Source organism: Paroedura picta, chromosome 3 (assembly GCF_049243985.1).
Source record: "Paroedura picta isolate Pp20150507F chromosome 3, Ppicta_v3.0, whole genome shotgun sequence".
Taxonomy (NCBI): Eukaryota; Metazoa; Chordata; class Lepidosauria; order Squamata; family Gekkonidae; genus Paroedura; species Paroedura picta.
The window spans coordinates 142,284,808-142,301,384 of record NC_135371.1 but is presented as its reverse complement, the minus strand read 5'-3'; the positions used below and the strand labels follow the sequence as shown (position 1 = coordinate 142,301,384).

At 41.7% G+C, this 16,577-nt stretch overlaps 1 long non-coding RNA gene across 2 annotated transcripts in view; it reads left to right on the top strand.

The window, feature by feature from the left end:
- LOC143831338 (uncharacterized) overlaps positions 1-13,899 on the top strand; it is a 33,929-nt gene extending 20,030 nt beyond the window's left edge. Inside the window, exons 2-5 of one of the 2 annotated variants that reach the window (XR_013228833.1) lie at positions 3,998-4,057; positions 10,539-10,592; positions 10,739-10,972; positions 13,773-13,899. This is a non-coding gene — a long non-coding RNA (uncharacterized LOC143831338). Of the gene's footprint in view, positions 1-3,997; positions 4,058-10,538; positions 10,593-10,738 lie in introns of both variants that reach the window. The other variant, XR_013228832.1, reaches the window with a different exon arrangement.
- The last annotated feature ends 2,678 nt before the right edge of the window (positions 13,900-16,577 follow it).

Below are 16,577 nucleotides of genomic sequence, written 5' to 3'. Positions count from 1 at the left end.
CGAGATGGGGAACTTAACCTGGGTCTCTGAGAACCTCCAGATGACCGAGATCTGTTCCTTTGAAGAAAAAGCTGCTTTGGAGTGTGGGCCCTTATAGTATTATATCCAGCTGAGTCTTATTCCCTTCTCGAATCTTGCCCTCCTCAGACTCCACCCCAAAATCTCCAGGAATTTCCCAACCTTGAGCTGGTAGCCTGGCCCCAGTAATTTCTATTTCAAAGGCCAAAAATATTCCTGGAAAGGACCCTGCCCCCTCCCCTTGCCTTTTACTCATTGAAACCCAGCCTGGAATGTTGTGATTGCCTATAAATCCTCTGGGGGGCGGGGGTCCATTTGTTAAAGCTATTGGCACTGAGGGGTTTTGTTTTGTGCTTAGATTTCAGATTTTTCAGATTTATGTAAAAATCTGCCTTGCCCATTCACAACACCAATTACTAGGTTAAGTATCTTCAGATTTGGCTGACTTTGTTAATACGAGACAGTAAAGTTCAGGGGGCAAGAATACCCAGCATTACACCCACAGATGAGTTGCTTCTCCTCTCCAACAATAATCTTATTTCAAACTTCCAGGCATCTGAATCAACCATGTAGCAGATCAAGACTGCATTAGAATCGGTGGCAGTTCTGTCTAGATTCCAGAGGTTTAGTTGATGCACGAGACATTATGGCACATGTTCAAAGTCTTCCTGTGCTGACTTGGACATGATGTTCAAATTTTGTACCAGAAGTCCTTGTTCACAGGACGGTACAGTTCCTTGGGTTTTCTGGATTCCATAAAATCTTAGTAGAAAACCATGGATTTCAAAATTAAAGGGAAGGAAGAAAGAATATTTGGAGTACAAATACAGCCCACTGGGCCTTTTCTGTAACAGGATTGGGTGTTCTCTGCTTTGTAACCTCCTTTCACTAAATCTCATGTAAACAGCTGGTTTTCAAATGTTTGTTTTGTTGTTAAGGTAGTTATAAATAAGCATTTTCTAACATCCTGTGTTACTGGCCAATGTCTCTTTTTGTGGTCAGTCATCACTTGTGTGGCACAAACTGATTTTTCAAGGGGATTATATTTATGAAATTGTGGTCTGTTCATTCAGTAGCATGGCAGAAGAGCAAAAGCCAGTTTCATTTTTTTTTAAATCATCACTGTCCTGCTGCATAAGAAGACACAGCACAGTATCAGGTGTACTCCATTTTCCCAGGAGCTTGAGGTACTTAACAAAAGCAACTTTCTCCCTAGTTAAGACTCTTGAACTGTTTTCCTTTGAATTTCTGTTCAAATACGATCAATGCAACTGACCATCAGTTCCTCAGTTGTCTCAGCCACTAACTATGCCAAAATAAATCAGTTTATAAAACTTGTATTCTGGGTTTTCAGTGCTGTCTCAACACAACTCACTGAATGTCTCACTTCTTTAAAAATCACATTTTCCAGTGAATAGGACGGGGGGGAAAGCATTTCCACAGACACTGGAATTGGAACACAGTTAACTGAGGATAATAAGATGCTCTTTCCACCTAAATTATATCCTTTAGTTGGGTTTTATAGGGAATACTTTTGCTTTTATTTAATCATTTGTGGGCAGCAAGAAAGGCCTTCACTTAGAAGTGAGAGTGTTCAGAAAGCTGGGTTTTTTATTATTAATTTTTATTAATACAGAAAAAAGTTACGTAGAAATTACAGAACAACAAATACATATGAGAAAAATAGTAAGAGAAAAAAAAAGAAAAATAAGTATAATGTCATTTTAAAAAGACTTCCAACTCTACTTACAAAGAAAAAGAATTCTTAACTTTTTTTGCCTGTATATACATTTTTGTTGTATTACAATATCAAATATCTCAAATATTCTATGAAATATAGAGCCATCCTTAATATTTATAATCATATCTTTGTTTTGATTTTTCTTCAATATAAATTTTCCATTGCTTCCATTCTATGTCAGAGTCTGAGGTATATTTGGCTTCTATATTCATAGTTAATTTTGCACAACTGGCTAGTTCCATAACTTTACATTGCCATTCATGAATATTAGGTGTTTCTTCTGACTTCCTTTTTTTTTTTGCCCAGATAATTCTCACCACGACTGAGAGCTATCCAAAAATTTTTCCTAACTCATTTTTTAAAGAATTCTCTAAAATGCCTAATAAATAGGCTTCTGGTTTGAATTTAATCCTTTTGCCCAAAATTTTTGAAATTTCCTCATGAATTTCCCTCCAAAATTGTTTCGCTTTTTGACATTTCAACCATTGGTGATAAAATGTACCTGGCTCTTCATGGCATTTCCAGCATTTATTGTTTTCCTTTTTACTCATCTTACCATCGGTAATGCATTTTATAAATATTTTCTTTTATGTAATAACTATTTGAGAATTTATTTCCAAACAAATTGCCAGTCATCATATTGAATCTCATGTCCTTCATTCTTGGCCCTAGTTAACATAAAATCCTTAATAATTTCAGTCTCAGAATCCAAACTCAGACATTCTTCATATACTCTACTTATCAGATGTTTATTACTTTTCATTAGCTGACTTAACAATAGAATAGGTTTACTTTCAAATCCAAATTCTTTATTATCTATAATGAATCTGTCTCTTAATTCAGTGGTCCCCAAACACCAGGCTGCGGCCCGGTGCCGGGCTGCAAAGGCCCCAGCACGGGGCCACAGCTTCCTCTCCCCACCTCCCCCCCCCCCCAATGCAGTAAGAAACTTCCCAGGCCACAAGCAAATCGGCCGCAAAAATTATATATATAATGGCATGGGATATAATTTTTAAATGATAGCAGGTTTTTGAGAATTTCCCATGGGCGTGTTTTGTATTTGTAAGTTATTTGAAACAACATCTAGCATTCAGTAGTGACTAGTTTCTCCATCAAGTACCTTAAGGACAATTCAAAGGTAGAGATGAATGTCCTGCGATAGGAAAGACAATAAAAAAAACTAAACTGGGCTAGATGCAAAAGGTAGATCAGAATTCATAGCCAGGCCAAAATACAGTCCATCTTCTTAGGCAAGACTTATTGAAAAATTCTGGTCAAAATCACAGAAGGTTATCTGTGAAGACATATGAAAAGTTCCCTTTCTTTCCCCTACTTCTTAATAAACTGTGGGAAACAATGCTTGGCTCCCCTAACTCTATTATTTGTGTACTGATGGTGACATCTTTGTCTGCTAATGACAACAATAAGAACTTTGCCACCGTCATCAAGACAGAGCTAATTGTGTGAAACCAATGGGAATGACAATATGCAGATTGTGTCAATCCATGCTGACTTGGGTTGTTCAAGGAAGTAGTCAAGGAATTGCTAAAATCTCAGGGACAAATTTTCATCATGTGTTCAGGTTGTACTGCACACAGCGACTCTAGGGGTCTCAGGATTCCATGCCACCCAGGATCCCATGCTTACAAGCAGTGGTGGGTGAAAATTGTAAAACCTGCACTATCCCATGCAGCATTACATTACTGCTAGAAACTCTATGGTTTATGCAGCTAGTGCCGCAGTCCCCCATATCTCTATCCCCATACCCACAATCCTACCACTGGTTGCCAGGCAATTGTAAGCAGCTGACTGTTGGAAACTTTTATACTGGCATGGATAAAGTAGGTTTCAGAGTGAGAAAGGTGGCTGTGGGAGAGTAACACAGCCAGTTCCCACAACAACATCACATCATACCATGATCTTGAATAACCTCAACTCATGTTGAGTCTCTCTTTTCTAGTAACATCCTGCAGCTGCCCCAAACTGCTTTGATTCATACATGTCTCAAGGGCTAGGACTCTGTTGTCACTGGTGACATATCTATGGCAAAGGAAGCATTGCCAGTATGGAGGCAAACACTGTGAATGTTTGTCATTTGGACTGTGGTGCAAATGCACAGATGAGAGAGATGTAGGTTTTATTCGCCCTGAAGGATTTGTGGGAGAAGTAGGTGCACATACATATGATAATTTTCTGTATTAGATCATCTGTTTCTAATACTGAGTTTTTTCTCCTTAGGACTTGAATGCATATATGAATCAATGAAGGAAGCATTTGGATCAGAAGCTGAAACTTGTGGTATGCAGCTGTGTTAATAAACTGTGACTGTTGGTATTTTAAGAATTCTGAATGTGACCAGTAAAGCCTTAGGATACTGGGCAAGGACTTTTCTTTCTTTTGGTATCTGTCTACATCAGGCTTTCTCAACTAAGGTTTCGTGAAATCCTGGGGTTTCTTCATGGCACTGGAATGGTTTCCTGAATGTCTGGGAGTTAATTAATTTAATATAGTTTGCAAAATTTGTTAAACATTGATCATGAAATGATCATATATGGTCATGTTGACTTGCCCCCCCAATGGCCAATGATGGGTCTGGAGGGGATGGGAAAGGGAGGGGCCCTGGGTGGGATTCCCAGCCATATTCTGCACAGTCACACAATTTCTGGGGTTTCTCAAAACCCGAAGAATGTCTCAGGGGTTTATCAACAGTAAAATTTGAGAAAGGCTAGTTGAGAAAGGCCCTTCTCCAGGTTTCAACAAGATGCCATCCCACTGGAACACTGGAAATCCCCATAAAATATATTTTTTTTCTCGGCAGCTTAGCTGGTTAGATAGACTATCTGTCCAAGAGGCTTTCCTCTAACATCCTTCCAAATAAAAGCAAATAAATGCAAACATATAAGCACAAAGTGAAAAGTGTCTATGTGGCATCCACAGTCCTTTCTTTCCTGCCTTCCTTTTGTAGCATAATTCAAAGCCTTAGAGGACATCCTCTGACTCCAGTCTAGCCATGGTTGTCTATCACCTAAGTCCTCCTCCCCACATTCTTCACCATAATCTATCTTAGTTCATATGTGTAAGATTCAGTAGTCAGGCCTGGCTAGGCAACCAGTGGGAGACTGGGAGGGTGCAGGATGTGGTAGATAGCCACTGACAATGTTGTGATATAAGTTCTGGGGAAACTTGGAAACTCTTGGAACAATAGAAACTTTGTCAGTTCCTAGAGAGCACTTCTGGGTTTTATGATAGACTTTCTAGCAGTTCCTAGGGAACTGACATTACTTTCAGGGAGGGGGGGGAAATCACTGATGAAATTATCTTTTCTATTGCTGAATGATGGAGTGCCAGTGGGCAACTCGAACTAGGGACGCAAGATCTTGCACCACCAGAGGACATATGACAAGCCTTTATCAGATAGTTCATTTGTTCCCGCTCACCCTGATGATTCATTCAGTGTTTGGAATAATTGGGGGGGGGGGGCTGTATGGTTGATGACATTCATCATTGTAGCTGGTTGGACAGCTCCTTTTGGTGCATGCTCACAATTTAGGGCTTGTTTAGATTATAAGTGCGCTGTTCTTATGAGAAGGTCATGTATCAGTTAAACTCAACTATAGTTCACATGGGTTTTTATAAGACTAACCTGGAGTGCAATTTCTGTCAGAAAAGCATAAGATATCTTGGTTTGAGAGCAATAAACGTCATGAAAGTGTGGGATCATCTGGAATTGTGAGACTACTTAATCCTCTTATTTTTGTATTATGACTACTCAAGAGATGTCAGGCATGATAGAACTTTCATTTGTCTGCCTTGGATTTAACCCAGTTTGGAGAACAGTTAACAACAGCCGAGGGAGAGTTACTCAACAGACAGGGCTGCTCAACAGAATAAGTGGTTCAAGACCAGTCACTCCAAAGGTTTTCCAGACCACAGTGGCTTCCTGGCTTGGAGGCTGGGGAGCAGAAGGGCCAGTGGGAGGTGGTCTTTTTTTTCATGTGCCTAAGATGGCACCTTCTGATGATATTGAGGCCTATTTAGGAGCTTTTGGGAGAACTCTCATGGCAGCTGCTTGGCCCAGATCACAATAAGCTGCTATTTTAGGTTCATTTTTTTAATGGTCCTACTTTAGCTATCTGTCTTTGAGTACAGCTGATGCATCCAATCATGATAAAGTGAAGCTATTTATTTTTTAGAAAGATGCATATCACAACAGAAGCATATAGGCAACAGTTTTGGTTATATAGAAGGGATAAGTGTGAAAGTCCTTTTAAAACAGATACACACTCACAGAGTTGGCAAAAAATTGGCTTGAGCTCAAAGGGCATTAAGCTGAAGTTGTGTTATCTATGGCAGCTTGACACAAAAATGGGTACAGTTTGATGCTAGACATTTCACTTGCTGTTATAGCCCTTTTCAAGATCTCATCATATGTATAAATGTATCCAAGATGTTCTAATTCCATATTTTCTGTTTTTAATTTTGTCCTTTTTATTTTTGAACGTTTCTTCTGTGTTTGGTGATACATGGTTGACCAACAGACACATGCCTGACTTGTTTCCTGGCTTCCTTTGAAATTAAGGCTTTTGGCACCACTAAGATTGCATCTTCTTTTCCTCCTTGTATCAAAACCACCAAAATATACAGTGCATGAACATGACTCTACTTACCCAGGATGCCAACAGATGGCAATATTTTATCATCATTGTACAATATGGGGATAATTTCGCCTGTAGCTCTTTATTGTGATAGACGAGTTACTGAATTGTTCTTATATTAACTGCCTCTTGGATGTAACTTTTCCCAGGACCATATACTGTGGTGTACATCACTTTGGTAACTGCTCTGATAGTCCCTTAGGGAAACAACATGTTTCATATTATGAGACCTGTAAGAAAATGTCATGGAAAATATAAGCACTAATGGTTGGGCATTTGTTTTTCTTCATTTGAACCTAAGGGCCCAGCAGAGTGTAGGGAAAGATTTTCATATAATATGCTACCCTTTTACGAGGCTATAATTCAGTTTTATTACCAAAGCAGTTGCCATACTCCTGTTTCCAGTGTTTCTTTCTCTAAAAGACCACACTGTCAGTTTTGTTATTTGCAACGTATCTTCAGGTGATACCTAAATATGCTCTGCCATTCCTTTGAGGAGGTTGGAATGGCTTTTTCCAAGACAGTAATATATAATGAATTCTCAAAGCTTGCAAAGATCACATAGATTTGGAAAAAAAAATTCAGTGGGTATTTTTTACAAAAGAAATCCTGATTCCTAAATGTACAAATGTACTGTCTAGGTAACTCTGAGTAGCTATCTTCTCACTCAAAAAAATGTCTGTTTTGTCATCAAGGAATCTTCTTGCCTAAGCCTTTTGACACTGGGAGATGCTGAGGGTGAGGGGTAGTTAAAGGCCAATTCAGGATCTTTAGAAGAAGAAGAAAAGTTGGTTCTTATATGACACTTTTCTTTACTAGAAGACATCTCAAAGCGGCTTACAATTTCCTTCCCTTTCCTCTCCCCACAACAGACACCATGCGAGGTAGGTGAGGCTGAGGGAGCCCTGATATTACTGCTCGGCCAGAACAGCTTTATCAGTGCTGTGGTGAGCCCAAGATCACCCAGCTGGCTGCATGTGGAGGAATAGGGAATCAAACCTAGCTTGCCAGATTAGAAATTGGCGCTCCTAACCAGTACACCAAGCTTAGTCTTAGCAAAACCCCATGATGTTGAGTTTGTTATTTCTTCAATAAAGAGATTTTTTTCAAATCAAGGCTGCTTATTGGGAGTAATCAACAGAACCTCACAGCCACCACACTATTATAATCTTTCACACTGCTCTGTGCAGTCAAACAAATCCTAAAATTAAACTATTTAAAAAGTACAAAGTCAATTACATGTGAATCCAATCTTAATGTAGAGCAAATTTCTTATCAACAAAATTTAATATAAATATCACCATTTGATACCAGTAGAAAAAAGTAAGAGTCCAGTAGCATCTTAACGAATAACAAAATTTGTTGCACAAGGATGAGATTGCTCAATTCCTCAGAAATATTTCCATTATGTACAGATAAATGTGGTGCCTTCCATGCCTACCCATCTTGGTTTATTTGATACCAGTCCTGAACCTAGACTAAAATGAAAAATAAAAAAAATGAAAACAATGTTGTCCCATTCTATTTAAAAAAAATTGGAGATATCCATCAATAAATGGAATGTAATTTTTTTTTACTCTAAGGAGAAAAGTACAGTGTGTTGATATGTATCTTCTTATCTTCACCATAGTCTTGTGATTCACACTCGTGTGTCTTTCTAGGAGCCTTCACTGGGCCCTTGTGATTCCAACACACACCAATGGATAAGCATGTGTATTGGCTGTTCAGAATGTATATATTTTTAATGGAAAATACTGCTCAAAGTGGCACAAACAAAACTGATAATAAGCCTGGCCGCACCATAATTGCTGGCCGTTCATTACAGCCATGGGGGGTGAGGCCAGAAGAGGGCGATGACTGGTTGGCTGTGCCAAAGCCCTGTGAGCTATGGGGCTGGCCAGGACAACTTGCATCCAGACTGGCCAGCCATACACCATACAGAAAGGGGTAGGGAGGGCCAAGAGGTCATGCCCGCATGGCCGGGCTCTTTCCCCCTTCAGTGGTCTGGCTGCAGAGCCTGGAATTTCACCTGGTTTCCTTCACCTGACACATGGTTGGAGGAGTTTAGCTCCTCCTCCTTAGCTGCCTGCTGCTCCTTGTGCTGGGACCTTCCAATGGGATCTCTACTTACTTCAGGAGAGGAGAGTGGCAACAGACTGGAGCCTGGGACTTGGATGTGTGCCAGCAGGTTTCAAAGGTTAAGTGTCCTGTGGGGCCGGAGGTGGGGGATTCAGCAGGTAAGTTTCTATGTGCTACATATAGCCTTTTTCACTGTCCTTCCCTTTTCCTCTACTGGTGGCAGCACCGTGCTCCCCCCTCCCTTTTTAAAAATCTTTTGCTGTAGTATTTGCTGGTCTGGCAGCAGCTAGCAAAACTACACAGACTGAAGTCTTCCAGGCAGTACCAGCATGTGTGTCTGCATCAAGACATTTGGGCAGATGTGCACATCCTACAGCAGCATCTTCCTGGGATGGTTGTTTTCTGATCCTGCCTACTCAAGAAGTGTACCTGGAGAGGGTCCTCTATATTGGAGAAGGTCAATCTGGAAAGGAGTGTTTACATTGGAGAAGGTCAATGGCAATGTGGAGGGTTGGCAAGGTGGCTGTGAAGTAGGTTCTGGCCTTAAGGTTTGGAGTCATTTGTTATCCTAACATTTCCCACATTTTTGAATTCTTATTTTGATCTGACAGGGCTCGTCTTTTGGAATGGGGTTGCAATATTTGGTTACACAGCATGTAAGGCACGCTTTCACATGGCTACAGGCTGAGGATCATTGTGGGTGTGGGGGCTGGAGTTTGGTCCCCTGATCCATGGCAGTTTGGGCATGGGTGGAGCTGTTTTGGGGGCAATCTGAGTCTGTGCACTTGAGGGCCTCTGTAAGAGGCTGTGTGGATGCTGAGCATGGCCTTCTTTGCTGGGGCAGCCTGATGTGCTCACATTTCTGGGTAGCAGAGGGTTATCATTTAGAGCAGGAGTAGTCAAACTGCGGCCCTCCAGATGTCCGTGGACTACAATTCCCATGAGCCCCTGCCAGCAAATGCTGCCAGGGGTTCATGGGAATTGTAGTCCACGGACATCTGGAGGGCCGCAGTTTGACTACCCCTGATTTAGAGGCTCATCTCGTGTGATTATATCTCTGTAAAGCCTGGAGCATGTCCAGAGGAGGGCTACGAAGATGGTGAGGGGCTTGGAGACCAAATCATATGAAAGAAGGCAGAGGGAGCTTGGTCTGTGTAGCTTGGAAAGAAGACAACTAAGAGGAGATATAATGCCCTTATTCATATACTTGAAGGGCTGTCATATAGAAGATGGAGAAGAGTTGTTTTCAATTGCCCCAGAAGGTCAGACCAGAACCAATGGATTGAAATTAATGCAAAAGAATTTTCAGCTAATAGAATCATAGAATCATAGAGTTGGAAGAGTCCATAAAGGGCATCTAGTGAAACCCCCTGCTCAACGCAGGATCAGCCCAAAGCATCCTAAAGCATCCAATTCTAAATTCCTGACAGCATTTCCTTAGTGGAACAGGCTTACTCAGGAGGCTGTGGGTTTTACTTTGGAACTTTTAAAGCAAACGCTAAATAGTCAACTGACATAAATGCTGATTTTATGAACAGGCAGATTGTGATTGGGTGGGCAGGAAGAGATGTGTCAGTGTTTGTCTCTTGTGGCCCTTCCTTGCACATCCAGGGAATTGCTGATCGCCACTATGGGCTGGTCAGTGAGTTTCCTCCAGGCCAACCTGGATTCTGGAGATTTTTGGTGGGAGGGTCATTTGGGCATGAAGCTGTCTTTGTGGGTGGGTAGGAAGTTGTGAGTTCCTGCATTGTACAGAGGGTTGGACTAGATGACCCTGAAAGTACTTTCCAACTCTATGATTCTATGATTCTCATGCAAAATTGTAGGCAAATTTGAAAGGCCCTATCCAGCTTTCAAGGCACGTTGAAATCATTTCTGTATGGTAAGAACATTTCTTACATCTGAAGGTCAGGACACTGAGTTTAATATATGCTGGAAGCGATTGTTTTATTCTCTTTTTACTTCTGTTCACTTTAAATCAGAAACATTTGCCTGTGTTAACACTTGGAAGGATGTTGACCAACCCCACTCCTCTTTTATTGCAGATCTTGTAGGCTGATATAAAAAGGCCTCATCCTATTGCAACACTTCATTTAAAGGTAAGAGGGAGCAAAGAAGTACACAACTGGAAAAAAATTCAAACCCACAAGTAATAAAAAATGGGACCACCAGAAAAATTGACGGCCATTTATTTTTCTTTAATCACTTTTTTTCTTTCTCTTCCACACCCTGCCCCTCCTCCTAGGCAATTTGAAAAGATCCTTTGGTCAAAACTCAGCAGGCAAGGCTGTTGAAAGCTTTGATAGTCGGTGAAGTAGAACATAACTACACAAAGCAGTAGCATGCACCAGTGGAGTCACATTGCTGGATGGACCTCCCTCCAAGAAGAACTACATCTCATTATTCATCTAGACCCCCCTCCTGCCCATAGTACTATTGGCCCCAACAGTGTCTGATCTCCTGGTTGCCCTTTTCACAGGTAATGCTAAAGCAAATAGCACACAGTATTTACTAGGTGTGCAGTGCTTTAAATCATATTAATCTATCCAATAAAGTATTTACAGCCAGTAAAAACCCCACAGTGCTGCAGCTGATCTGCAAAGGAGGATGAATGGTGGAAAACAAAATCAGGCCTACCCTGTTCCAGACAGATTGTCTGAAGGCCCAGGAAAGTAATAGAGGGAATACTACAAGAAAGCAGCAGACACCTGGATCTCATCTGGAGGAACAGAAAATATTGGCATACATCTCACGCCAGAGAAGCAAGCAAACAAATGTAGAATAGTGAATACGGTGAAATCGGGAAGGAGAGCCATGGTTTTGTTCAAGATCTATGCATTTGTGTGACATAACACACAAACAGAGACAATGAAAAAGAGAGATGGAGAGATAGAGAGAGAGAGAGTGAGAGAGAGCACATACACATCATAGTGAATTAAGAGACTACCTATGTTATTTCAGTTTTAGATTTCAAATTGGTTCTCTAGGCATAATTTTTGATTTTTATAGTCTTTAGCTTGTATTCAGCCATAGATCCATGCAAAGTACATGGGGTTTTCTGACCTTGGAAAGGTGATTCTTAGGATGTACAGCACACATGGAGAACTATTTCCCTCTGGATGCAGGGCTGGAATGAGGAGAGCCAAGCATATGAAATAGTTCCCTTCTCTCAGCAAAGTTATTCTTGGACTGTTACTGCATGGAGGATGCAAAGCCATGCTGCTGCCTGGTTTTTCATCCAGGGTTAGTCACCTCCAGTCTTCCCATGACCACACAGCATTTGGCCCACTTCCACCTGTCTGCCCCACATTTTCACTACTCCATGAGGTAGCCAATGGACAGGAAGTGGAAATTTCCCACTGCTTATTTAAGTCGTCAATCACTGTGACATGGTGAGAACTCCCAAATTACCTTCAAGCACCATTTGAGTGCCCCCCTCTTGATCTGAAGTAAATTTTTAAGATTACCAACAAATTATAACAATTTTTTTTAAATTACTTGTTACAACACACACAAGGGGATTAAAAATGGGCTGTGTTATTGTGCCATTCCACCCACATGCATGCATGCATGCAGACTGTTCAGGACTCACTATAACCAAGAGATTGGTTGGGAGGGGGGGAGATTGTTATTTCATTACTTTGGAAACACGTTGTAAAGCAATCAGGTTTTTTTTAAGGTTGTGAAAGTAATTGATGGAAATGACACTTGGGAGGGAGGGCAGGAGCAATGCCCTGACTAGGGATGGCCTGGATTTTCCACAGATACGTGGCCCAGGCCCAACATATGCCCCATTGAAGCCCAAGGCAAAAAAGGGAACGTAGATTTAGCCATGTTCCCTTGCTATGGGCCAACTTTCTTGAGTTGTGCCAGGCCTGGGACTGCCCGGGACCAGGCCCACTTCCATCTGGAAGCCAGAATTAGACCTGATCCCCAACAGGTGGTGAGGCCAGCAAAATCCCTCATTTGGAAGCAGTCTTGCAGAAGAGAAAGGAAGACCAATATTACCCTTTGGCCTTCCACATATCAATCCCCCTCTTAGAGTGACTGTTTTTTTTATGCAGGGTGGTACAACCTTTTGAGTGTTCATTTTGTGGATTGGAAAGGGCTAATGGAAAAGGAAAATGCAGGCAAATTGCATTCAATTAATTGATCAGTGGGTACTCTTGATTTCCTCTGGATAGATTTCTGGATACGAACTCCTGTCATGACCCTTAGCTCTGCCTACAGTCAATTCATACTCATGTATTTGATACTCAGAGTCATTGACTCCTGATTTGTAATCTGTACTCAACATGGAATGTGTGAAGTAACAAGGCTACTATCCCCTCAGCATTGTCAAGATTTAATCTTACTCTCTTCCCACACAAATTTGTGGTTTTCTTCTCTCAACAATCTATTTCCATTTGTAAGGTTTTGAAACCAGATGGAATGTTTTTGCTGAGACAGAGATTATTCAAGGTAACAAAATGTAGAAGGTCCATAATATAATATTAATAACACGCTTAAGCCTCCCCCCCTTAAAACAATATTTTGTAGGTAGCCTTCAGAGTTAAATCTGAATCGGAGTTCTGTCCTGCAAAACACTTTGCAATGCTTGGGCTGATTAATGGAAGATTTTTAGCATTAATATAGAATGTGCACTGGCAGTAGGATTGAGCATGCCCTCTAATCACAATGGAAGCACCAGGACTTATAGGAGATAAGGCCTCCAGTGGCCTTAAATACTTCACCTGCCCTACCTTTCCTCATTTCCAGTCCTTTTTCTCTAATCCAGGCCTGTGTAATCTGTGAACCCTCATGCCCAGTCAACATGTAAAGTTGCCAGGCAGCCCAACAACGAGCAAAAGACCAGGTGGAATAGGGAAATGGTGAGGGGTTGCCATAACGTAAAATTATAGAATTTCTGGAGATGTGACATCATCTCCAGGGAAAACCTGGAAGTGGTATTATGGCATCACTAACAGCCATTCTTTTAAAACCAAAATTATTTCTCCCACGGGCTGTCGGAGAAACTTCTCCCACCTGCTGCTGTAGTGCTGACAAGCAAGGTTTGCTGCAAGCAGAAAGTCTTCTGTCCCCAAAAGACAAATGTCAGCCCAATGACCATGTAGATAGATAGTAGACTATCTAAACTTTAGTAAAAAATTTTATTTGCTTGCCTAAATGGGTGCCAGAAGTGATGAGGTTGTCATGTTCTGACAGGCGGTTGTTTGTTTTGATTGATTACAAGTTGGTCATTTTTTCCTCTTTGAAAAGTACTTCGTTTTCTCTCTAAGGAGATGCAGACAGAAGTTCTCACAATGCAGCCTTTCAGCATAAGAACATAAGAAGGGCCTTTCTGGATTACACCACTGGTCTATCAAGTCCATTTTCATGTTTTCTGCGTTCTCCAGATAAAATTACAAAACACAGTAGAAATTTGTTAAATTAATACATTATTAAATCATTAAAAGAAAAATTTTGTACATTCTCTCTTTATTGGGAAAAGGTCACATAAAACCTTTTAGACAGAATATAGTTTGGGTCAATTTCTGGCAGAGAGGCCAGTGGTTTCAGATGTTACGTCAGGCTTCAACCATAGGCCTGGTGGAATAGCTCCATTTTACAAGTTCTGTGGAACCAATTAAGACCCTCATCTCTTTCAGTAAAGCTTTCAATCAGGCCAATGCCAAAAAAGCCTTGGCCCTGGTTGAGGCCAGTTTAATCTCCTTGGGGCCTGGGGTCCTGAGCAGGTTTTGCTCACCCAATCGTAAGATTCTTTGGGAAAGGTAGTCCAACAGGTATGATGGTTCCAGCAAGGAAACAGGCAGCATAATTTTAAAAGGGGTCAATTTGTATCTGGATTAAAGATAGAAACTGCCAGTCTTTATGTGAACCTCCTGAGTGAAGAGCCTAAAACAAGCTCCTTGCCAAACTTACAATAAAATGGTTGGATGTGGAGATGCAGCATTCCAAAATAACAAAGCTATTACCAGCAATTATTTTCTTCTTGAAGCACAGCTCGAGGAACTGTTTTTTAAAAAATCCTATTCATATCCAGGAGTGAGATAAGTATGCTGACATTGTAAAAAAGTATTAATTCCCCTATTTCCCAAACCAAAGTATCTGCCACGCAGTCCATTCACTTCCAAAGCCCATATGATTTGTGATTCCACTGCATCTCCTTTGAGTGGGCAGAGATGACTCAACCTTCTGTAAATGCTACCAGACCACACATGACACCCAAGTTGGAGAGAGTTGTGTGTGTGTATTTACATTTATCTTGGAAAAAGCCAACCTCACCCCCAAACCAAAAACAGACTACTGTGTGTGTTCTGGAACAAATGCCAAAATAGGCTTAAATCACCCCATAAATGCACCATGGGAAAGGAATCACCGAAATTCAAAGTAAGGGGGAGGGGGTGAAATGAAAACCAAAAAGAAAGAAACCCAATGAGGCAGATCCCCCTAAACCAAAATTTTCCTGTGCCACATTCAACCCTAAAAAAGGAAAAAAAACCCAGATATAATAGCAGATCATGCATCAGAGGGACCCAGAGCAAAGTAAGCCCCCAGCCTCCAGGTCAGTAGCTAGCCAATTTGCCCTGCACTACCATGTCCCGCACCAGAGTTCTTTCATGAACACACCCTCTCTGCCCAAAAACGCAATGCAAAAGAATGGCGATCATGCAATATTGCTACTTATAGAGCTTCCTATCCCATTGTGATGAATGGTAACTCTGTCACTGTTGGGCAGGAGTGCCTGTCAAGCTTTGTGGTGTTTCCATTTGTGTTTCCAAGGTGGGAGAATACCACCACACCCACTGTTGCCCTGCACTTTTGCACCAGAATTCCTGGGTGGGTTTCATTTTCTGAGCCGCTCTAAGCCTCAATGATTTCTTTAACGAACACATATGCCATGAACAGCACCTTCTGAACTCCAATTTGGGGAAATTTGGCACAAGTTTTGACTCATTATGTGATTTGTGCCCTTTCCTAAGTTTATGGCCTTCTACATGGTGCTTCTCCTACCCTAATACCAACTGAGTAGGCATCAGAAAGAATATCAGGGCCAAACTCCATGATACTCTGGGAACTCTGTGAATAAGTTCCCCAGTAGTTTTATACCCTTTATATAGTAGATGTATATAAACAACTTCAGCCTTCCTCCATGTTGTTGAAACAGGCCATTAGGGTATAAAGGCTGGCCTTCTTCCACCTGTGCCAAACTAAGCTACTAGAACCGTAGTGCTTAGTGTAGTGGTACGAGTATGGACTTCTGATCTGACAAGCCAAGTTTGATTCTGTGCTCCTCCTCATGCAACCAGCTGGGCTCCCCACAGTACTGATAAAGCTGTTCTGACCGAACAGTAATATCAGGGCTCTCTCAGCCTCACCTCCCTCGCAGGGGGTCTGTTGTGGGGAGAGGAAAGGGAAGGTGAATGTAAGCCACTTTGAGACTCCTTTGGGTAGAGAAAAGCAGCATATAAGAACCAACATTTCTTCTTCTACCTGGACTCAGGACACCTAGCCAGTGACCCAGGCAATGGTCACCTCTAGGCTGGACTTCTGCAACTCACTGTACATGGGCCTACCCTACAACTGGTCCAGAATGCAGCCAGGGCTCTTATGATAACACCTTAGAGAGCCCACATCCAGCCTGCACTCCAACAGCTGCACTGGTTATGAGTGGAATACCGGATCAGGATTAAGGTTCTGGTAATGACCTTCAAGGCCATATGCAGTCTAGGCCCTGAGTAACTGAAGGACCACCTCTCTACTTATATACCCCAAAGAGCACTACACTCTGCAGCACTAACATGCTGGTGATCCCTAGCCCCAGGGAGGCTTGTCTGGCCTACACTAGGTCCAGGGTCTTCTCTGTTCTGGCCCCCACCTGGTGGACTAAGCTCTCAGGAGAGATCAGGGCCTCTCCAGAACTAAAACTGTTCCACAGGGCCTGCAACGTGGAGCTCTTCTACCAGGCTTTCAATTGAGGCCAATGAAGCAATTCCATCAGAGTCCAGAGATCCCTCTCACCACCAACTATGTCTTACAAACAAGTGTGTCAAACTGCAGCACTGAGAGAATATAAAATCATC